This window comes from Oryctolagus cuniculus, chromosome 19 (assembly GCF_964237555.1).
Source record: "Oryctolagus cuniculus chromosome 19, mOryCun1.1, whole genome shotgun sequence".
Lineage (NCBI taxonomy): Eukaryota > Metazoa > Chordata > Mammalia > Lagomorpha > Leporidae > Oryctolagus > Oryctolagus cuniculus.
Window position 1 is genome coordinate 54866191 of NC_091450.1, and position 23966 is coordinate 54890156.

General features: G+C 45.5%; 1 protein-coding gene, 1 long non-coding RNA gene and 1 pseudogene across 9 annotated transcripts in view; 1 reads left to right on the forward strand and 2 right to left on the reverse strand.

Moving 5' to 3' along the window:
* The window catches only part of LOC103346531 (uncharacterized), a 328438-nt gene that overhangs the window by 114891 nt on the left and 189581 nt on the right, over positions 1-23966 (forward strand). The gene's annotated exons all lie outside the window — the stretch shown is intronic.
* LOC138843157 (uncharacterized) overlaps positions 1-23966 on the reverse strand; it is a 103582-nt gene that overhangs the window by 79182 nt on the left and 434 nt on the right. For all 7 annotated transcript variants that reach the window (XR_011384397.1, XM_070063821.1, XM_070063818.1 and 4 more), the window contains exons 2-6: positions 21808-21931; positions 19296-19513; positions 18585-18679; positions 3933-4050; positions 3435-3528 (exon numbers count right to left, since the gene is read on the reverse strand). The gene's annotated coding sequence lies outside the window, so the exon portion shown is untranslated. The remainder of the gene's footprint in view (positions 1-3434; positions 3529-3932; positions 4051-18584; positions 18680-19295; positions 19514-21807; positions 21932-23966) is intronic.
* Positions 10214-18561, reverse strand: LOC127489643 (26S proteasome regulatory subunit 10B pseudogene; annotated as a pseudogene).

The window sequence follows — 23966 nt, forward strand, 5'->3', positions numbered from 1 at the left end:
CTAAGATTCAAAGGGATCACATAAACAAGACTAGTGTCTGATAATACTAACTGATAGAATCAAAAAGGGAGAGAACGATCCATCATGGGAAGCAGCATACACAGCAGACTCATAGAATGGCAGATGTCCTAAACAGCACTCTGGCCTCAGAATTAGCCCTTAAGGCATTTGGATCTGGCTGAAGAGCCCATGAGAGTATTTTAGGCATGGAAAGCCAAGACACTCTGGAAAAAAAAAAGAAGACCTAAATGAAAGATCTCTGCAAGTGAGACCCCAGTGGAAAGAACGGAGCCATCAACGAAGGACGTACCTTTCACTGAAGGGAGGAGAAAACTTCCACTTTGACTATGACCCTGTCGGAATGAGATCGAAGTCGGCAAACTCAAAAGGCTTCCAGAGCCTTGGCAACTCATGACTAGAGCCTAGGGAGATTACTGACGCCATAAACAAGAGTGTCAAATTGTTAAGTCAACAACAGGAGTCACTGTGCAGTTACTCCTCATGTAGGATCTCTGTCCTTAATGTGTTGTTCAATGTGAATTAATGCTATAACAAGTACTCAAACAGTATTTTACACTTTGTGTTTCTGTGTGGGTGCAAACTGATGAAATCTTTACTTAGTATATACTAAATTGATCTTCTGTATATGAATATAATTGAAAATTAATCTTAATATGAATGGAATGGGAAAGGGAGCGGGAGAAGGGAGGGTTGTGGGTGGGAGGGAAGTTATGGGGGCAAAGCCACTGTAATCCATAAACTGTACTTTGGAAATTTATATTTACTAAATAAAAGTTAAAAAAATCAATTGTATGCTACCATCATCAACAGGTAGACACTGATTTGAAATTTAAAATAGCCTACTGAAATGAAAACTCGTAAACCCTATCAATAAAATACACAGTATGTTGGCTGAAGACTAAGATGCTGATGAAGGAAACTAAAGAAGATCTAAGTAAATACGCTGTGCATAGGACTGGAAGACTGAATATTATTAATATAACATTTCTTCTAAAATGGTTCTAGGTTTAACACCATCTAAATGAAAAAACAAAACAAAACAAAAAACAAACAACCAAAAAAACCTCCAGCAAGAGGTTTTGAGAAAAAAAAAACAAACCTGAATGTAGTTAGGAAAACTCAAGACAATTGACTATCAACTCCACCATGAAAAACAAGGAACTCTGTGAAATGACAACTGTCTTTCCAGACTTTCAATAAACCTACAATAACCAAGACCTTGCTTTGGGATTCCTGAAAGAACAGAAGAAACACGTTTCAATGGAGTAGGATAGTGAATCCAAAAGTAAACTTCATCCCAAAATACATAAGCGACCATTGTTAAAACTACAAAGAGAAATAAACAAAGGCACTATTACACTCACAGACGTCAAGACATCTCTTTCGTTATCAGATCAGCAGTCAGACCATCAGTAAGGATGTAGCTGAACAGAATAGCACCTGAATCAACCAAGCGTTGAACGGATCCTTCGAGGATGCTCTGTCCACAACAACGCAACACGACACTCTTCTCAGACCCACACAGCACATCCACTCTGACCACGTTCGCTGCTGTACAACAGACCTCAACTCCTAAGGAAGAGTCCCCACACAATGTAAGGTCTCAGATCACAATGCAACCTCTCTACTGAGAGGTCAGTATGAAAAGGCTGGAAAATCCAGCCGGCGCCGCGGGTCAATAGGCTAATCCTCTGCCTGCAGCGCTGGCACACCGGTCACACTATTCCTGGTCAGGGCGCCAGATTCTGTCCAGGTTGCCCCTCTTCCAGGCCAGCTCTCTGCTATTGGCCTGGGAGTGCAGTGGAGGATGGCCCAAGTGCTTGGGCCCTGCACCCCATGGGAGACCAGGAGAAGCACCTGGCTCCTGCCTTCGGATCAGCGCGGTGTGCCAGCCACGGTGGCCATTGCAGGGTTAACCAAAGGCAAAGGAAGACTTTTCTCTCTGTCTCTCTCTCTCACTGTCCACTCTGCCTGTTAAAAAAAAAAAGAAAAGGCTGGAAAATCCCAAATACTTGCGAGAAGAATAATCAACGAACCTCAAAATGACACATTTATGAATCTCAAATAAAAAATCATTCAAACTAAATGGAAACTGTATCCTGCCCATTTACAGTAATGGATGCATATTTTAGAAAAGAACCACCAAGATCCATGAGCTGATCTGATCCCAGGAGATCAGAGGAAAAACAGCAACTTAAACACTTAAAGCAAGGTGAGGAAAATCAAATCAATCAAGGAGACATACAAGCACAAGTCGACGGGACTGAAAAAAGCTCAATCACAGAAAAACGTTGATAAAACTAACATCTGGTTCTTTGAACACATTCACAAAATTCGTGAACCTCTTCTCAGCACCAACCAAGAAAAACGGTGCAAGTTAATGAGTTGGTTAATGAAACGGTGCCACCATGACTCCACGGACAAGACAACTGTAAAGGAATAGTATGAACGACTCTGTGACCAAAAATTATATAAGATAAATGAACTGTGTGAATGCCTTGAAACACAGAATATGCTAAAATCCACACAAAGGGAAAGGAAAAACGGGAATGATTCCATAATTACTAAGGAAGTTATAATTTATAATAACTAGAGTAACACATAATTATAAAGTATCAGAAAATGTATTAGATATGAGTTACTGTATTCACATACCCCATTTCTGCTCAGTAAAAAGAAACAGTGGGCAGAAAAGTACTTATGAGACCTGCCTTGTGGCACGGTAGGTTACGACACTGCCTGGAACAATGTCATTCCATGTAGATGCCAACTGGATTCCTGCCAGTTATGCTTTTTTTTTAAAGCTTTATTTATTCATTTCAAAAGTAGAATTACAGAGAGTCAGAGGGAGAGAGAAAGAGAGATAAGGTCTTCCATCCACGGGTTACTCCGCAGATGGAAGCGATAGCCGGAGCTGAGCAGATTTGAAGCCAGGAGCCAGGAGCAGTTCCTCCAGGACTCCCACTCAGATGCAGGGGCCCAAGGACTTAGGCCCTCTTCTACTGCTTTGCCAGGCCACAGCAGAGAGCTGGATCGGAAGTGGAGCTGCTGGGACTCGAACCGACGCCCATGTGGGATGCTGGTACATGCAGGGGTGGCTTCATCCACTATGCCATGGCTGCTCCCACCCCACCCCCCAACCCCCATCAACCCAGGCTGTTCCCACTTGAGATCCACCTGCCTGCTCAAATGCCTAGGAAAGCAGAGGAAGCACCCCAAGGACCTGGGCCACCTTAACTCGCACTGCAGTACTGGATAAAGTACCTGGCCTCACCTCCAGCCTGGCCCAGCCCCGGCCATTGTAGCCACCTGGGGTGTGAATCCATACCCTGAAGATCTCTCCTGCACCGCCTCATCTAGAACTCTGCCTTGCAAACCAATTGTTCCATAGAAAAAAAATATCTAGTACTTACTCTGAGGTGTCAGAATTTTGGACAGGCTGGAACAGAGCACAGAGGGATTCTTGGCGTTTCTCTAAGCTTCTGCTTTCTCCTCCATGTGTGCAGTCTGAAAATTCACTGGATTACATTCCAATTAACTTGAGCACCCCGTGCCACCGTGTTCCTGCACACACAACCTTACACTGCTGAACAACCTGGAGCAGAGAGGCCGTGAGTCAAGGCCTCTTCTAAGGACGCCAAGGCTACATCTGGCCAGGCACAGAAAACCCCCCAAACCGACCCAGCTCCCAACCCCCCTCCCACACACCCCCCAGGGCTCCCGTCACTCTCTCCCTCCTTTCCTCTCCCCCACACGCCTTTCTCTCCCTCCCTTCCTCGCCTCCCCACCTTCATTCTCTCCACTTCCTCTCTTCTCCCGCCTCCCCTTTGTCCTCCCTCTCCTCCACCTTCTACCCAGTGACACCCCACACACACCCCCTCCCCGCACTCTGCACCTTGAGCCACGCCTACCCCGTGACGGGAAGTTCACCGTGCGAATCCCCTCACAAAGAGCATTTCTGTTCCTCAGGAACAGGAACCGAGTCCTGAGGTGTAGTCTTCGGGAAGGGGCCGAAGCAGAGGACCGCGCCTGGAAGTTTCCAGAAGCCCAAGGAACTGATACGGCCGCCTCGGGCCGCAGCCTCACCTGATCCTGGCCTGAGCCTGGGGGGCCCTGGGCTCCTCAGGTTTGGCCACCAGCGTCAAAGATGGCTCCTCAAGGCTCGCTCAAGCCGTGGGCAGGAGTGGGCACGGTGCTGACTCCCACCCCTGCACCGAGGGCAGAAGTGGCCGCGCCAGTGGGTGCACTTCCGGGTCAAAGCACCGGGCGCAGGCGCACTCCTCACTGGCCATCGCCATGGCGCCACGGGACACATCTGTGCGCTGCCGCATCCAGCGCCCGAAACCACAGGCCCGCTTCAGTCAGCTGCTCTTGCTCCAGGTTGTGATCCAGGGAGGCAGCCGCTGAGGCCTGGGTACTCTTCCCTGGCTCGCTGCCTCCCTGCCTCCCTGCCTCCCTCCCTCCCTCGTGGGAGTCCTGAATGGAGCTCCTGCCTCCTGACTTCTGCCTGATCCAGTGCTGGCTGTCAAAGCAGTTTCGGGAGAGAAGCAGTGCAGGGGGCATCACCAGCACTCTTTCTCTCTCTCAGTGATCGTCCATCTGCGGGTTCACCCCTCAGGTGGCTACAAAGGCCAGGGCTGGGACAGGCCAAAGAAGAAGCCAAGGACTTTTTTCTGGTGCTCCATTCTGGGTTCAGGGGCTTAAGTCCTTGGGCCGTCTCCTTCTGCTTTCCCAGGCATGTTAGCAGACAGCTGGATCCCACCGTGAATGGCTTCCGGGAGGGGCCGGCACTTGGGGGTAGCGGGTCAAGCCACCACCTGCAGTGCCAGCATCCCATATGACGCAGGTTCGAGTCCCAGCTGGTCCACTTCTGATGCAGTTCTCTGCTATGGTCTGGGAAGGCAGTTGAAGATGGTCCAAGTCCTGGGGACCTGTTCCCATGCAGGAGACCCCAGGGAGGCTCCTGGCTCCTCACCCTGGATCCTCTCAGCGCCAGCCATTGCAGCCAACTGTAAAGTGGACCAGCACATGGATAACCTCTCCCTCTCTCTCTGCCACTCTGCCTCTGCCTCTCATCCTCTCTGTGTGTAACTCTGAATTTCAAATAAATAAATAAGACTTTTTAAAAAAGTAAAACCTAGCTCATTGTAAAGAAAATACTACATCAAGGCCAACTACTAAAGTTTATCTAGAATTTGATTCTATATGCATTACATACCCCATTAACACAGAATACAGAAAGGTAGCCTCTGAGGTCACTGTTGACATTTTCTATTCTCCTGTATATAGGAGATCCAAAAGACTCCACTAAGAGGATATCAAAACTCAGAGTAGAGTTTGGTACAGCGGCAGGATAGAAAATCAACAGCTTTTGTATACACAGACAAGGTCATGATTGAGAAAGGATTTCGAAGACTAATCCCATTCACATATCTACAAAGAAAATAAAATAGGTTGGAATAAATTTAACCAAGGATGTCCAATATCTGAGAACTATAAAAGATTAATGAAGAGGACACCAAAAAAAAAAAAAATACTCCACAAAGTGAAGCGGCAACTAACAGAATGGTAGAACTTAATCTGCAATGTATGCAGCTGATAAAGGGTTTACTACCAGATATTTTCAAGAAACTCAACAACAGCAAAACAAACCACCCACTCAAGAAATGGGCAAATGGCTTCAACAGGCATATTTCTTTTTTTTTGTTGTTCAGTAATTTAATCTTTTTTTTTTAACTTTTATTTAATGAATATAAATTTCCAAAGTACGATTTATGGATTACAATGGCTTCCCCCCCATACCGTCCCTCCCACCCACAACCCTCCCCTTTCCCACTCCCTCTCCCCTTCCATTCACATCAAGATTCATTTTCAGTTATCTTAATATACAGAAGATCAGCTTAGTATACATTAAGTAAGGATTTCAACAGTTTGCTCCCACACAGAAACATAAAGTGAAAAATAATAGATGATTTTTTTAAATGATGATGAAATCAGATCAGACCTGTTGTCATGTTTAATCCCAGTGAGAGTCAAGTTGGGAGTTGATAATTTCTTTTTTTTTTTGTTTTTTTTTTTTTTTTTTTTACAGAGGATCAGTTTAGTATGCATTAAGTAAAGATTTCAACAGTTTGCACCCCCATAGAAACACAAAGTGAAATATATTGTTTGAGTACTCGTTATAGCATTAAATCTCATTGCACAGCACATTAAGGACAGAGATCCTACATGAGGAGTAAGTGCACAGTGACTCCTGTTGTTGACTTTACCAATTGACACTCCTGTCTATGGCATCAGTAATCTCCCTATGCTCCAGTCATGAGTTTCCAAGGCTATGGAAGCCCTCTGAGTTCTCCGATTCTTATCTTGTTTAGACAAGGTCATAGTCAAAGTGGAGGTTCTCTCCTCCCTTCAGAGAAAGGTACCTCCTTCTTTGAAGACCTGTTCTTTCCACTGAGATCTCACTCACAGAGATCTTTTGCCAGAGTGTCTTGGCTTTCCATGCCTCAACAGGCATATTTCAATGAACCAAAATGCTGTGCAACTGTAAAGTGAATTAAGAAGTTCTGGTCTATGTATACCATACATGCATATACACACTGCATAGCCTGGCTATTGTGCATCTTGCTGCAATAAGCGTAGGCTTGTGCATCCCTCTGTTACATAATGATTTAATTTCCTTCAGTATGTTCCCAGTAGTGGGTACATCCTTAGAGTTTTCCATGTTGACAGGCCTAATTTCACATGAGGAATTTTATTGCTATACAGGTATATATTAAGGAATACAGATATCAGATCAGTAAACTAAATTTTACCTTAAAACACTAGAACAGCAAAGTAAATCTTAAGATGACCATTAGTGTGAACCAGGACACAGGACCTATATTAACAAATCACAGCATGAGGCCACAGAGTTAGTATGAAATGTCCTTAGTGACACAGGACAAGTCCTTGTGGTGATGCACCCAACAAAGGTAAGCCCAAAGAAAAGGACCACCGGTTTTCACCAGCTACCACCCCTCTCATACCCCATGTCTCTAACTGCTAGAACCTAGGGTTCCAACCCCAGGAGGAACATGGCTCTGGGGCAAACAGAGCAGGTTTTGAACTGGGGCTTTATTGTTCTTGATATATGGCCTAGTGCAGGTTCCCACCTCATACAGTTTCGTATTTGAAAGGGGATCAGCAGTGCCTTCCTCACAGAGCTTTAAAGAGGATTAGACAGTACAATGTGGTGTAATTAAATAAAACTCTTGCTTTCCCTCTTTGTGTTCTTATTTAGAAATGAGACATGGTACATTAAAAAGCCTGACTATTGAAAGGGCTAAAAGGAAACCTGTTGAAGTGAAACTGACACTATGAAAAACAATGACTTGATCAGCCCTTGCCTGACTGTCAAGGAACAACTTACTATTTTATTACTTTTAGTATTTTTTTTGTCCTACTTAATATCATTAGTTGAACTCTTTAATTAACACAAAATTATTCTTAGGCATTTAAAATTAACTCAAAAATGATCCCTGTTAAATATGAGAGTGGAAATAAGAGAAGGAGGAGATGTACAGTTCGGCACCTGCTCACTCAGACTTACCCCTAATGGTAGAGCTATAAACGTGCTGGGGGATTCCAATTCAATCCCATCAAGGTGTCATGAACCAATGCCATCTCACTAGTCAACATGATCAGTTTCAGTTCATAATTGATCATAATGATAGGATTAAATGTCAAAGGGATCACATAAATAAGACTAGTGTCTGCTAACAATAACTGATGGACTTAAAAAGGAGGAGAATGCTCCAACATGGGAAGCAGGATACACAGAAGGCTCATAGAATGACAAATACCCTAAACAGCACTCTGGCCTCAGAATCAGTCCTTAAGGCATTCGGATCTGGCTAAAAAGCCCATGAGAGTGATTTAGGCATAGAAAGACAAGACATTCTGGAAAAAAAAGAGGAACTAAATAAAAGATCTCTGTGAATGAGATCCCAGCAGAATGAACAGGCCATCAAAGAAGGACGTACCTTTCTCTGAAGGGAGGAGAGAACTTCCACTTTGACTGTGGCCTTGTCTAAATAAGATCGGATCCGGTGAACTCAAGAGGCTTCCATAGCCTTGGCAGCTCAAGACAAGTGCCTCACGTGATTACTGACATCATAAATAAGAGTGTCAATTGTTAAATCAACAATGGGAGTTACTGTGCACCTACTCCCCATGTAGGATCTCTCTGTCCTTAATGTGTTGTACTATGTGAATTAACGGTAAAACTACTACTCAAACAGTACTCTACACTTTGTGTGTCTGTGTGGGTGCAGTCTGTTGAAATCTTTACTTAGTATATACTGAGTTGATATTCCATATATAAATATAATTGAAAATGAATCTTGATGAAGAATGGGATGGGAGAGGGACTGGGAGATGGGACGGTTGCAGGTGGGAGGGAGGTTACAGAGGGAAGAACTGCTATAATCCAAAAGTTGTACTTTGGAAATTTATATTTATTTATTTTTATAGACTTTATTTATTTACTTATTTGAGAGGTAGAGTTACAGACAGTGAGAGAAACAGAGAGAAAGGTCTTCTTTGCATTGGTTCGCCCCCCAAATGGCCACTACAGCTGGTGCACTGCACCAGTCTGAAGCCAGGTGCCAGGTGCTTCCTCCTGGTCTCCCATGCGGGTGCAGGCGCCCAAGCATCTGGGCCATCCTCCACTGCACTCCTTGGCCCAGCAGAGAGCCAGACTGGAAGAGGAGCAGCCAGGACTAGAACCCGGTGCCCATATGAGATGCTGGCGCCGCAGGCGGAGGATTAGCCAAGTGAGCCACAGCACCAGCCCCGAAAATTTATAATTATTAAATAAAAGTTGTAAGAAAAGAAAGGGTTTCATGAATGCCACTCTGTTACAATCTCCTTCCTTGTCCCTCTTACCTTTTTTCTTGTGACCAGACCCTTCATTAACCATCACTTCCTGTCCCAGGGCCCACCAGTGAGTGTGTTGTTAGTTCTGCATATCTGAACACCAGCTGTGTACCAGGGACTACAGGAATGAAAGCAGAGAGACAAAGTCTTGTCCTGGACAAGCTCACAGTCTTATACGAGATATGGGTATTTAGCAAAAAAAATGGTGATAAAATGGGTTAAGTACGTTATGTAGATAGGTAGTGTGTTACAGAAGCTCTGGATACTTAGCTCTGCCTGGGGGAATGAGAGAAAAGTATCAAAGAGAAGGAAGACCTTTGAGTTGGATATCTTGAAACATGGCTAGGAGTTTCTCAAGCTGAAAACATTGAGGAACATCAAGTAGTGACTGCCTATATGCAGAACCATGACAAGTCTGGCATGACAGAAGCAGGGGCTGTTTGGGAGGAGGGCGGCTTGGAATAGGAAGTGTGAACAGACCTGAGAATGAGGCCTTGGAATCCCCTCTAAGGGATTAGGGCTTTTACAAGTATGCAAGAGATGAGAAAAGATCAGACAGAGTCACCTGTGCTTTCTAGGAAAATGCAGGTGGTGTGCAGGCCTGAAGCAGAAAAAGCCTGGAAGAAAGAATCCAGACAGAAGTAATAGTTATCACCAGATGTTCAGCTTTGGTCTGAGTGCTTGTGTAGGTCCTGAGACACCATTGGCATTGATTTGGTGACTACTAGGAGACAGATGGTTGGAAAGAGGGTGCTGCCAAGCATTCCAACTTGGAAGGCAAGTCAGATGGAGCCACCACTGCAGAGATCCAGTGCAATGTGTGGAGCAGGTTTAAAGGGAAGAGGAAGTTTGTGGTACCCACAGGACACTCAAGTGTGTGTCTCTAACAGGCAGGTGGCAATGGAGATTTGGATCTCATGGTGAAGGCTTATGATGGAGACACTACTTTGGAAGGTAGTCTCATAGAAACACTGGTTGAAGCCACAAGAGTAAGATCACCTCAAGAGAAATGGGGCGCCCAAAAGGAGCAAAGCATTTCAGATGTGGTCTGAAATGATAGGTAATGCACAAGCAAGAGAGAAGGGAGAGAAGTACAAAGAATCCATCAAGGATAGCACAAAGTAGGCAACCACACACAAGGAGTCAAGTCACAGGGTTATATTTGTAGAATAAACCAGTGGATGGAGAATCTCCCTCTCAACCTATCCCCTCTTCCTCCCCCCTCCCCTTTTCCCTCTCCCTGCTTCCCTCTCCCCTCCCCTTTGTCCTCTGTCCTCCATCCTCTCTCCTCTCTCCCTCCTATCCATTCCCAACCAGCTCCCTCCCTTTCAAACAATTTTAAAAATACATTTGTACAGAAAGATTTCTTTGGATGCTGAGTGGAAAACATATTACAGAGGAAAAGATTACTGATAGAAGAAATCAGCTCAGAGGTCACTGAATTCAGTCAAGAGAATTATGGTGGGCTGGGCTATGTTTGGGGTTATAACCAGGCATTTGGGGCATCCAGGGTACAGAATTTATGTAGGCACCTGCTCTATGAGCCATGCAAGAACAGAGTTCAGCTTTGCCTTGGCTTAGAGTGGTGGCAGATATAGGCAGGTTGAAGATACATTTTGGTGGTGAAATCAAATTTATTGTGTGGATTCTTGGGTTCCTAAGTAACAGTTTTGAAAAACTATTAATGTTGGACGGCGCCCCAGCTCACATGGCTAATCCTCCACCTGCTGCACTGGTAATCTAGTCCTAGTTGGGGCAGCGGATTCTGTCCCAGTTGCTCCTCTTCCAGAACAGCTCTCTGCTATGGCCCGGGAAGGCAGTGGAGGATGGCCCAAGTGCTTGGGCCCTGCACCCGCATGGGAGACCAGGAGGAAGTACCTGGCTGCTGGTTTCGCATCAGCGCAGTGCGCCGGCCACAGCAGCCATTTACGGGGTGAACCAATGTAAAGGAAGACCTTTCTCTCTGTCTCTTTCTCTCACTGTCTAACTCTGCCTGTCAAAAAAAAGACTATTAATGCAACATATTATGGAGGATCTTAAATATCAAAGGTCTGATGTTTCACTTCCTCCCATAGCCTATCTAAATCAATACTCAAATGATATAAAATAAATCATAAGAAATACTCTCTTGTACTACTCCCAGACCATTTTCAATGTTTTACAAAATGTTCACATAGCAAATATAAAAAGCTTCAACACATTCTTCTTTTTTAATTTCTGCTGCAATAAATACATGAACAACATACAGATTTCTTCTGTACCCATCTTAAAAGTGGAGTCACTGATATATATATAATTTATGTTACTCATACTATTTTACTCTTATTTTTAATGAGATCATTGCCAGTACACACATTGTTTGCTTAACTTCATTTTTACATTAAGCCAATGTCTGTCATGCAGCAATCAAAAAACTGACAGTAAATTATATGGGTTTGTAGTCCAATTTAGACTCTAGCTTCTTAGAATAACCCACCTTTTTTTTGACAGGCAGAGTGGACAGTGAGAGAGAGAGAGACAGAGAAAAAGGTCTTCCTTTTTCCTTAGGTTCACCCCCCAATGGCCACTGCGGCCTCGAACACCATGTTGATCCAAAGGCAGGAGCCAGGTGCTTCTCCTGGTCTCCCATGTGGGTGTAGGGCCCAAGGACTTGGGCCATCTTCCACTGCACTCCCGGGCCACAGCAGAGAGCTGGACTGGAAAAGGAGCAACCGGGACAGAATCCAGCACCCCAAACGGGACTAGAACCCAGGGTGCCGGTGCCACAGGCGGAGGATTAGCCTAATGAATCATGGTGCCAACCAGAATAACCCACTTTTCTGATGGCTTTCATGAAGTCTTCTTGTACTACAAAATTATGATCAGCACAAATTGCAAACATACCAGCTTCAGTACAAACACTTCAGGTTTGCTCCAATAAAGCCATCTAAAAGGTTCATGCTTGCTTCATAATCTATTTCATAATGTTTTGTAATGGGAGCTGTGTGGATTTTCAATATATCTAACCTGGTTTGTTCATGTGGTAAATCAATATGTATTTTTCTGTCCAATCTTCCCAGACGTAGCAAAACAGGATCCAGTGTATCTGGTCTCTTTGTAGCCATGGTCATTTTAACTCTATGCAGAGTACCAAACCCATCCATTTGATTTAGCAACTCTATTAAAGTTCTCTTAATCTGTCAGCTGATGTACCCTCAGGAAACCGATGACCACCAATCACATCTATTTCATCCATAAAAATGATGCATGTTTGATGGTCGGTCTCTGGCATAATAAAACATTTCTCTCATCAAACAGGCACTTTCACCAATCTATTTGTCTACAATAGAACTTGATACGACCTTTAAGAAGTTACAATCCAGCTGACTAGCAACAGTTCTCACCAAAAGCATTCTTCCTGTGCCTGGAGTTCCATATAACAAACAGCCTTTTGGAGGTATTACTCCTACATGCTGGGATAATTCTAGGTTTTTAAGAGGTAATTCTATTACCTCTCTTAATTTTTGGATCTGTTCTGACAGCCCTCTAATCTCAGAGTAAGAAACATTCCTTGGGTTCCCATGAGGCATATTGTAAACCAGTGAATCCATCACTCCTGGCAAATCTCTCATGATACTTAGTGTAGTCATATCCAAAGAAGCTCTTGTTCCTGGATTCAGCTTACTTTTGTCAAGTTGTCTATGACAGCCGACGATGTATCTTGGCGGGGGGGGGGGGGGTGAGGAGTGAGAAGAAAGTTCTGGAATCAGATGCCAGTGCTGGCTGCACAACTGTGCTAGTGAATGTTCACCTTAAAATGGTATAAAGGAACTAAGGTATACACCAAAGAGAACTGCTAATGAGTAATATGAGTTAGCATTCATTCTGATCTAGTTCTCATGACTCCCCTTGCCCCAGCCCAAAGAAATAAGAGGTTGGGCTTAAGTTATGGGGATTATGGCCAGCGCCGTGGCTCACTAGGCTAATCCTCCGCCTTGTGGCACCGGCACACCAGGTTCTAGTCCCGGCCGGGGCACCGGATTCTGTCCCGGTTGCCCCTCTTCCAGGCCAGCTCTCTGCTGTGGCCAGGAGTGCAGTGGAGGATGGCCCAATTTCTTGGGCCCTGCACCCAATGGGAGACCAGGATAAGTACCTGGCTCCTGCCATCGGATCAGTGTGGTGCGCCAGCTGCGGTGGCCATTGGAGAGTGAACCAACGGCAAAGGGAGACCTTTCTCTCTGTCTCTATCTCTCACTGTCCACTCTGCCTGTCAAAAAAAAAAAGTTATGGGGATTACTGCTCCTCCGCAGGAAGCTGGAAAACCCAACGAGCACAGCCAGCCTTGCATGTGTGCACATGGGACTTTGAGACTGTGTCACTCTGTGGCTGCCTGGCTACAGTGCTGTGTGTGCATTTGTTCCTCTGTGCATGTGGTTTTTTGAAAACTGAAAGTTAACATGGTGTCATGTTTCAAATAGATTTTGATGGGCATACATAAAAAACTGTCATGGGGCTGGTATTGTGTCCCAACAGGTTAAGCCTCTGCCTGAGGCATCCCATTTGGGTGCTGGTTTGAGACCCACTGGCTAATTCACTTTCAAATCCAGATCTCTGCTAATGCACCTGGGAAAGCAGCAGAGGATGGCCCCAGTGCTTGGGCCCCAGCATCCACATGGGAGACCCAGAAGAAGCTCCTGGCTTTATCATGGCCAATCCCGGAGACTGGGGTCATCTGGGGAGTGAACCAGCAGTTGGATGATCTCTGTGTGTCTCTCCTCCTCTCTCTGTAACTCTGCTGTTCAAAGAAATAAGAAAACTTTTTAAAAAAAAGGATGGTCATATCTTTTAATATTTTCACCTTTCTTCATTCATTGAAGACACAAACAGACCTGTTCTATCAAACAGCTTATAAAACAGACCCTTAAACTGCATCTGATTTCAATGAGAGAGTCTGTATGAATTTTGTCAGACTTAGAAATAAGGTAAGCATCATTTGAAACTAAAGCAAAGCTCCAAAGTTTTGAGTTCTAAAGATAACGAATAAATAAGAAAAGTTTGCTAAAATGATCAATTTCATTAGTTGTTGAGATGGTTGGATGCCAATGTCCTCAGATGACATGAGGTCCAAACATCTCAAAACACCAGAGCCAAGAGAACCTCATCTCACGTACACAACCCTCACTGGGAGGGTCTGCATGCTGGACTTTTTAGAAAGGCTAGTTTGTTTAAAAATGCTTGGTGTGAACAGATCCAAGCCTGTATGCTTCTAACTGTATCACTCCTTGTTGAGAAAGAGGGAAATGTCATTAATCAGGCACACACAACCACCCCAATCAGTCCCAAGGTCTCAGAGGAAGCAGGGTTCACAAGCACTGATACACAGTATTCACTGCCAACAAGCCTCCTTCAGCAAGACAAAATGTTCATGCACTCATGAAGTACCATGCATGGAACCGCCCAACTGGTAAAGAAGGGATTGCCTGTGACATTCACCAAGGTGGAAGCCAGAGAGGTAGACCTGCTCTTCATTTCCAAAGTGAATTCCAAGATGACATGTCATGGGGAGGTGGGGGGAGGCGATTCACAAAGAGGAGTAACAAACCGGAGGAAACAGTGAGCAAAAAATAGTGAAAAATTGACCTACAAATGCTTTTCAGGAACTTTTAATGATTGCCTTAATAAGACCAAACTGTTTCCTAGATTCACAGCCACTCCTCTAATTACATGCTTGAGAAAATTCTAAGCCATTCGGGGTAGCTGTAACTCAGGGACAGAAAGCAATAAAGTAACACAGCGATGAACAAAGAGCACTTCTGCCTGAAGGTGCTGTGGGGGTTGGCCGGGGACTCCTCACTAACCCAGCACAGCCGCCAGCCTGAGGCTAGTTAGCAATCACTATTTTCTCCTATCTTTAGATGCCTGTGCATGGTTCCCATTGATCCCTCAGGGGCATGCCATCATACCACACGTGGAACTGGGAAGCTGAGAAATGCCACTTCCCAGGGGTCTGCAAAGAACCCACTTTACTAATCACTGCAACTGCCACAAGATCAAGTGTGGCAGAGGCACCTGTGCTAACAAGCACAGCCCAGGCCCCCACTGCACCTGCAGTGGGGCAGGGACTCACAGGGCCCTCAGCCTCATCTTAGCTACTTTTTTGCTCAGAGAAGGAAGGCGGGAACTGGCAAGACCCACCACACTCCTGCCCTCAGAATCTCAACTCCAGACAGCCCAAGCTGAAATCCAGGCAACCCTGAAAGGTCAAAGCTTTAGGCCCTGCAGAGACACTCCCAGCAGGCAAGTCGCACCGCACCTCCAGGACCCTCCCTGCACTCCTCACACACTCACCTCTCACATTAGCCCACACCCTGCAGCCAAGGAGGGGCAAGCACAGCAGGATTTAAACTGGAACTTCACTGATATCTATATATGGCCTAGGGTTGGTTCCCACTTCCTTTAACTCATATTTAAAAGGGTATCAGTGGTACCTTCCTCACAGAGTTTTGAAGAGGATTAGACAGGACAATGTTGTATAATTAAATAAAACTCTTGCTTCCCCTCCTTGTGTTGTTATTTAGAAATGAGACAATGGTACATTAAGAAGCCTGACCACTGAAAGTGCTTCATTAATGCTGATTCTCTTAAACATCGCTTCTTGTCCCTCCTACCGTTATTGCTGTAAACAGACCTTTCTATAACCAACAGTTCCTGTCCCAAGATCCAACAGTGAGTGCACTGTTCATTCTGCATAAGCTGAATTCCAACTGTGTACCAGGGACTACAGGAATGAAAGCAGAGACAAAGTCCTGCCCTGGACAAGCTCACAGTCTTATACGTGATATCGGTATTTAGCAAATAAATGGTGATAAAAGGGGTAAGCTGTGGGGAGCAATCCGGACTAGACTGAGCTACTGGAATTAAGACTTATTCTATGCATCTGCTCTCCCACAATATGGCGCTGGGAGAGAAGTAAACAGCTTCTACCCAGCTGCCTCTCACCAACTTGACAAGCTGCAGGACTTGCTCCTGATTGGAGGAGAGCAGCGTACTCGGCATGTGGGCAGCCGAGTTGGGATTGGCAGAGGAGGACTATAAAGGAGGAGAGAGACGGCATGCACCAGGAACATCTAAGGGGAACATCTAAGGGGAACACCTGTGCAGCCCCCGAGAAAGCCGGCCGGCAGTGTGCCGCTCCCCTGCGGAAGTGGGGAATGTGGCCAGGGGGAACTGCCCTTCCACGGAGGTGGAAGGGATAGTAGCCAACCCGGGAAGAACCAGCAGCAAACCCGGGGAAGGCCGAGCAGACGAAAGAACAGCGCAGGGTCCTGTGTCGTTCCTCCACGAAGAGGGGGAGCGACATAATGGTGCCGTGACTCGGATAGGAAACCTAGGACGGATAGGAAACTTAGGAGGGAAGAAACGGGAAGAAATGGGAAAATTTCGGAGAGAGAGACTAGCAACTAGCCTAGGGAAAAGCCAGATGAAAAAGGTGCCGGAAGAAGCTATTGAAAGCCTAGGCATAGACTCAGATATGGACTACGGGGGGAAGCTGGGAGAAATCTCTAAGGTCGAAAGCGAAAGTGAAAGCTAGAACAAACAGACTCGGATACGGACTGTGGGGAGAAGCCAGGAGAAATGAGGGAGGAGTATTGTTGGAGGAAAGCTTGGGGAAACATACCGGGTAGAGAAAAATGTTAGGGAAATTGAAGCCGCGGGGGGCAGGCCGAGGCGGAAACGAAAGCCACTTTGGGATTCTCAAGTTAGCCCGGGAATAGGGGGCGAAAAGTTAAAACCAGAAGCGGAAATGTAAGCCTGCTTGGGATCCGTCTGATTAGCCCGGGGAGCAAAGGACGGGAAGCCAAACCGTGGGGCGGAGACGTAAGCTGGGTTGAATTCGCCAGGCTAGCCCGGGGAACTTGGATTGAATGCTAATGGCAGAGACACAAGCTATGCTGTGTGACTCACGGAGGCTGCCGCGCGCAGAGAGAGCGTGCGGGGCACAAGTAGATAGGGAACGCGGGGCTAGCGCGGAGACCGCGGAGTGTGCGCGCAAAGCCGAGCCGCGCAGAGCCGAGAAGCCGCGCAGATGAGAGAGGCGCGGGCTGAAGCGGCTCAGAGCCGGAAAGCCGCCGAGAAGCAGCCTCGGGGCGGGCGCCGGAAAGCCGCAGGGATAAGAGAAACAGAAGTTTAGAAGTAAAATGAGAGAAATGGGAATGTTGGCAGACAGAAGTAAAATGGGAGAAATAGGAATGCCCGGAAATAGAGAAATAGAGAAATAGAAAGGCCTCCCTACAATACTGCAATTAGAAGGCTTGGATTCGGTCTGCCCGATTAGTGAGGCGATGAGCACCTGCGGCGGCTAGCAGCTTATGCGCCGCAGGTCACCGAAGACAGGCACGAATTAACATCAATAAGGCCTCCCCACAACACTGCAATGTGAGAGCTTGGATTCGGTCTGCCTGATTAAGTGAGGCAATGAGCACCTGCGGGTGGCTAGCAGCTTATGCGCCGCAGGTCACCGAAGACAGGCACGAATTAACATCAGTAAGGCCTCCCCACAATACAGCAATTAGGAGGCTTGGATTCGGTCTGCCTGATCAAGGCGGTAAGCGCCAGCAGGCGGCTCGACCAAAGTATGAGCCGCAGGTCACCGAACACAGGCACGCATCAGCGCCTAAAAACCTCCTCACATCATGGCGAAGAGAGGACCCGGATTCGGTTTGCATGATTGATAGGACTTGTAAGAACCTGTGGCAACTCTAGCAAGTAGAGCAGAGTGTGTGCCGCGGGACACCGAAGACAGGCACTTATCAACGCCAAAAATAAAAAGAAAGGGGGATCTGTGGGGAGCAATCCGGACTAGACTGAGCTACTGGAATTAAGACTTATTCTATGCATCTGCTCTCCCACAATATGGCGCTGGGAGAGAAGTAAACAGCTTCTACCCAGCTGCCTCTCACCAACTTGACAAGCTGCAGGACTTGCTCCTGATTGGAGGAGAGCAGCGTACTCGGCATGTGGGCAGCCGAGTTGGGATTGGCAGAGGAGGACTATAAAGGAGGAGAGAGACGGCATGCACCAGGAACATCTAAGGGGAACATCTAAGGGGAACACCTGTGCAGCCCCCGAGAAAGCCGGCCGGCGGTGTGCCACTCCCCTGCAGAAGTGGGGAATGTGGCCAGGGGGAACTGCCCTTCCACGGAGGTGGAAGGGATAGTAGCCAACCCGGGAAGAACCAGCAGCAAACCCGGGGAAGGCCGAGCAGACGAGAGAACAGCACAGGGTCCTGTGTCGTTCCTCCACGGAGAGGGGGAGCGACAGTAAGCACTTTACATATATAGGTAGTGTGTTACACAAACTCAAGTTACCCGAGGGCATCGGTTCCTGAACCCACACTGGAGTACTAGATAAAGTACATGGCTTTAGCTTCGGCATGGCCCACCACCAGCCATTATAGCCACCTGCAGTGTGAACCCATACCCTCATGGCCCACCACCAGCCATTGTAGCCACCTGCAGTGTGAACCCATACCCTCATGGCCCACCACCAGCCATTGTAGCCACCTGCAGTGTGAACCCATACCCTGAAGATCTCTCCCGCCCTGCCTCATCTAGAACTCTGCTTTGCAAACCATTCTTTAAATAGAATAAAATATCAGTACTTACTGTGAGGTGTCAGAATCTTGGGGCAGGCTGGAACAGGGCACTGAGGGATTCTTGGCATTTCTCTAAGCTTCTGCTTTCTCCTCCGTGTGTGCAGTCTGTGAAAATTCACCGGATTACGTGCCAATTAATTCAAGTGCCCCATGTCCCCGTGTTCCTGCACACATCCCTTATGCTGCCAAACAACCCGGAGCAGAGAGGCTGTCAGTCAAGGCCTCTTCGACAGACACAGCTAGCCAAGGCTACTTCTGGCCAGGCACAGAAAACCCCCCAAATGGACCCAGAGCCCTGGGGAAAGTTCTTCCCCTCCCAATCCCCCTCCCACACACAAGCCCTGGGACTCCTGTCACTCTCCCCTTCCTTTCCTCTCCCCCACATGTGTTTCTCCCCCTCCCTCCCTCACCTCTCCACTTTCATTCTCCCCACTTCCTCTCTCCTCCTGCCTCCCCTTTGACCCTCTCCTCTCCTCCACCTTCTATCCCAGCTACACCCTACACACACCCCTCCCCGTGCTCTGCACCCCAGGCCACGACTACCCCGTCACAGGAAGGCCTCCGCGACAATCTCCCCACACAAAGAGCGTTTCTGTTCCTCAGGAACAGGAACTGAGTCCCGAAGTGTAGTCTTCAGAAAGGGGTCAAAGCAGAGGACCGCGTCTGGAGGTTTCCAGAAGCCCAAGGAAACTGATGCGGCCGCCTCAGGCCATAGCCTCACCTGATCCCGGCCTGAGCCTGGGGAGGCCCTGGGTCTCCTCAGGTTCAGCCACCAGCGTTGAAGGCGGCTCCTCAAGGCTCTGGGCAGGAGCAGACATGGCTCTGACTCCCACAGTGCATCGAGGGCAGAAGTGGCGGCGCCTGCGGGTGCACTTCTGGGTCAAAGCGCCAGGCACAGGCGCACTCCTCACTGGCCACAGGACACACATTGGCATGGAGCTGGATGAGAGATGGAGTAGACAGGACTTGAACTGACTCCCCTGTGGGATACCACAGCACTGGCATACCTGTTCTTACTTCTTAAACTTCTTATTAGCCTTATTACTGTAATATAAATTTAAAATATATTATCTGAAACTGGAAGGAAGGAAAAAGAAGGAAATGAGGCAAGAAAGGAGGGAGGGATGGAAGGGGACTCTGGGAGAGACAGTGTTAGAAGGAGAACAGAGAAAAGGGAATGTGGTTTATTTTTAAATCAGTCTATAAATTATATTGAAGAATTTTTTGACCCTAAACATATACATGCATCCACTGGACACAATATCAATGTTTAATGGAAACTTATAGAAAAAAAAAGTACTCACACTACAGAGAAAACGAAAGACACACTGTGCACATTAGCAACATTGTGTATGTGGAAAATTCTAGGACTTTTATGAAAATATAAGTATGAAAATGTTTCTATAGAAATAATCTAAAAGTAAGAGTAAGCTACAGAGGCCGGCGCAGCAGGTTAAAGTCATGGCTAACTCACTGGCATTCCATATGTGCACTGCTTCTAGTCCCAGCTGCTCCTCTTCCAATCCAGCTCTCTGCTATGGCCTGGGAAAGCAGTAGAAGATGGCCCAACTCCTTGGGCCCCTGCATGCATATGGGAGATCTGGAAGAAGCTCCTGGCTCCTGGCTTCAGATTGGCCCAGCTCTGGCCGTTGCAGCCATCTGTGGAGTGAACTAGCAGATGCAAGACCTCTCTCTGTCTCTACCTCTCTCTGTAATTCTTTCAAATAAATAAAATAAATATTTAAAAAAGAGTAAACTATATAATTCTGAACATATATTACTCAAAAATACCAAATAACACTGCATTGTAAAGAATGACACATCATTTAAGTAACACTTAAGGAAGAATGCGCCTTCCTAATAAATGTCACAGTCTGACACAGAGACACAGTTTAGGGACTCTAAAAGCAACTGGAAATATCTGAGCTGGCAAAAAAAAAGCAGTTGTAGAATAGGAAGTATCATAAAGTTTGAATTCCAACAAATTGGGAAGCTATTCCAAGAGCTCATACCGTATTCTTTCTGTTTAAATCCTTTAGGACTCAAGCCATCCCTAGCACCCCAAAATAATAAGAACAAAAACATCATGAAAGCAGGAGCTTTCACGCAGAGCTGCCTAGAAGAATATGAAAAACACCCAACATGACAATCACCCTCTTTCCACAAACTTTCTCAAAGATGTTCAAGAAGCATTCAGTATTAGATAAATAACAAGAACGAATGTGAACGAATTACAGACACATTCAAAAGCCAAAAAGCACACGTTTATCAAGAGAGAGTCCTCTTCTGAATTCTGACGTCTACAAGTAGACTACAAGCCACAAACTTCATTCCCAGCCTAAGACAAGGTCTCCATGTTCCCTAGTCCCTTAACAACCCAGTTTTCTTTCCGATAACATCTTTTCCATCTCTTGGTATTCTGCAGATGTTATCTGAATTCCCTGATTAACTCAGCATCCATTCCCCATCCCTTCTGAACTTCCCTCTACCAGTCCACCCATTTCCCTTCCCTCACTTTTTCTAAGGTTGCTCCCCAGACCCTCTCCCAGATCTAACACTCTTATACTCCACTAGTTCTTATAAGTTGACCTAACCCTCCTTCATGTTACAATTCTGCTGAAAGTCACCTGACTTCCTCTATATAATCCTTCCATTTCCCCTATCTATCAAAAGATGATGACATAAAGAAATTACCTCATTTCAGCTCCCAACTCCCAAGTGCCTTGCATGTCCCAAGTTCTTCTGTGGCATTTACCCTTATCAGCCCCCCCAGCAGAGATTCCTTGCAATCTTGTCATCCTTAACCATGAATTCTAAAACCCAAACTTTTATTTCCATATCCCTCAAAAACAGACTTTTGGTGTTTTGTACTCTGAGGCAACAGCACACACTTCTCCTCCCAGGCCTCCCTCTCATTGTCTGGATGCCCCAATATTCCCCCTCTTACCACATTCTTTGACACCTGATTCACTGCAAAACTTGGGGGAACTCATTCTCCAACATCCAAGTGCCCTCATCTTCATTGCACCTAACTCTCCTCTACCCCATTGGCCCCCACATTTCTTTTACACCAACCTCTGGGGCTACTCCATTTGACCCTCCCTGTCACGGGATGAAAGTCAACTTCACTGTCCACATGACCCGCCCAACCGCAGGGAATGTGGTGTCCCTTCCCTACTCCTTCCCTTGTGCTTCAAGGCTGCCGCGTACATGAGGTGGTCACATCTGCTCACCAGTTGCTCCTCTCCAGGAAGAAGCCCCAGCTGTGTTTAGCAGGAAGTCCAGCAGTCTCTAGAAATGGAAGATGATCCAGCAGATGAACTTCAACTGCATCCAGTTTCATGTCCATGAAAATGTCTACAATGAAAATTAATAAACATTAAAGAAATGGAAGAAGACACACAATAATCAAAAAATCTTTCATGGTCATTCATTGGCACAATCAACATAATGAAAATTTCCATTCTACTATAAGCAATTTACAGACACAATGGGATCCCAATCAAAGGTCAAATAACATTTTGCCCAGATGGAGAGAAAAGAATGCTAAAATTCTTATGAAAACACAGAACATCTGAATAGTGAAAGCAATCTTACACAACATAAACAAAACTCGAAGCATCGCAAAAACAGATTGCAAGACACAGAACAGGGCAGTTACAATCAAAACAACTGGTTTAGTAAAAAAATTGACATATAGAACAATGGAACAGAAAAGGAACTCCAGAAATCAATCCACACATCTACAATCAATTTATCTTGGAAGAAGGCACTAAAGATTAATCCCAGGTGCAAAGGACAGTTTCTTCAAAAACGTTCCTGAGTAAACTGGACCTCCATATGCAGAACTATGAAAGAAGACCCATGCCTTACACCTTATAGAAAAACCAAACTGAAAATAGTTCAAGGAACAAAATCTAAAACCCAATCTCATCAAATTACTAGAGAACACTGGGGAAACCTGAAAGACACTGGCATAGGCAAAGATTTCTGGGAAAAGACAGCAGAAGCACAAACAATAGCAGCAGAAACAGAAACAGACAAATGGGATTCCATCAAGCTGAGAAGCTTCTGCGCTGCAAAAGAAACACTCAGCAAAGTGAGGAGACAACAGAATGAATGGGAGATAACTGTCTGCAAACTATAAAACTGATAAAAGATTAATATCCAGAATATACTAAGAGCTCAACAACAAAACAAAAAATACAGTTAAGAAATGGGCATATAACTTGAACAGGCATGTTTCAAGAAAGGAAATCCATATGGCCAACAGGCACATGAAAAAATGCTCAGGATCACTAGCCATCAAGGAAATGCAAACAAAATGGCAATGAGGTTTCACTGCACCACAGTCAGAATGGCTCTCATACAGAAATCAACAATGATAAATGCTGCTGAGGAAGTGGGGAATACAGTACCCTGATTCACTGACTTTTGGTGGGAATGTAGACTGGTAAAGCCATTGCGGAAGACAGTATGGAGATACCTCAGAAAGCTGAAAATCAATCTACCGTTTACTATGAAATTTATCAGCAATCCCTGTCCTGGTGCTTTACCCCTAGGAAATGATATCAGCAGATCTGAAAGGGTTATCTGTACCTTCACAATCACTACAGCTCAGTGCACAATAGCTGGGTTGTGGAATTAAACCTGATGTCCATGAACTGATGACTGGATAAGGAAATTATGGCATGTATACACTTGGAATACCACCCATTGGGGAACACAGAAATGCTGTCTTTATCAACAAAATGGATGTACCTTGAGCCCATTATATTTAGTGAAATAAGCCAGTCCCAAAGGACAAATAACGTATTTTTTCCCTGATTTGTGATAACTAATAGAGTACCTAAACGTAATGTGTAGGTGAGAAACTGACATTCTGAGATAAAATTGTTTCTTATAGTTCTAGTTTCACTTTAAAGAACAGTGTTTTGTTCTGCATACTTTTTGTTGAACACTTTTACTTATTGCAAGGTTAATCATATATAGTTAACTGAAAATAGATAATTAGAAGAATTAAGAGTGGGCACAAGAGAGGGAAGAAGAAGAAGGCTGGGAGTATAGGCTTGAGAGATGCTAGTATGGGAAGAAGTATCAGTATGTTTTGAATCAGTATATAAAAATACATGAAATTTTCATACCTGATGTAAAATTTTAAAAAGTAGATAATCTTCTAACCTGACTAACAAAAACGATAAAAACTCCTGTAAATAAAATTACAGACAAAAAAGCAGACATTTTATAATGTTAATACAACATCACTGAAACTCAAGGTTTCAAAGAAATTGCTATTCAGTACTGTATATTAATAAACTGGAAAGCTAGGAGGAAATGGAGAAATCCCTGGATAACAAATACACATAACCTACTAAGATTAATTCCAGAAAAC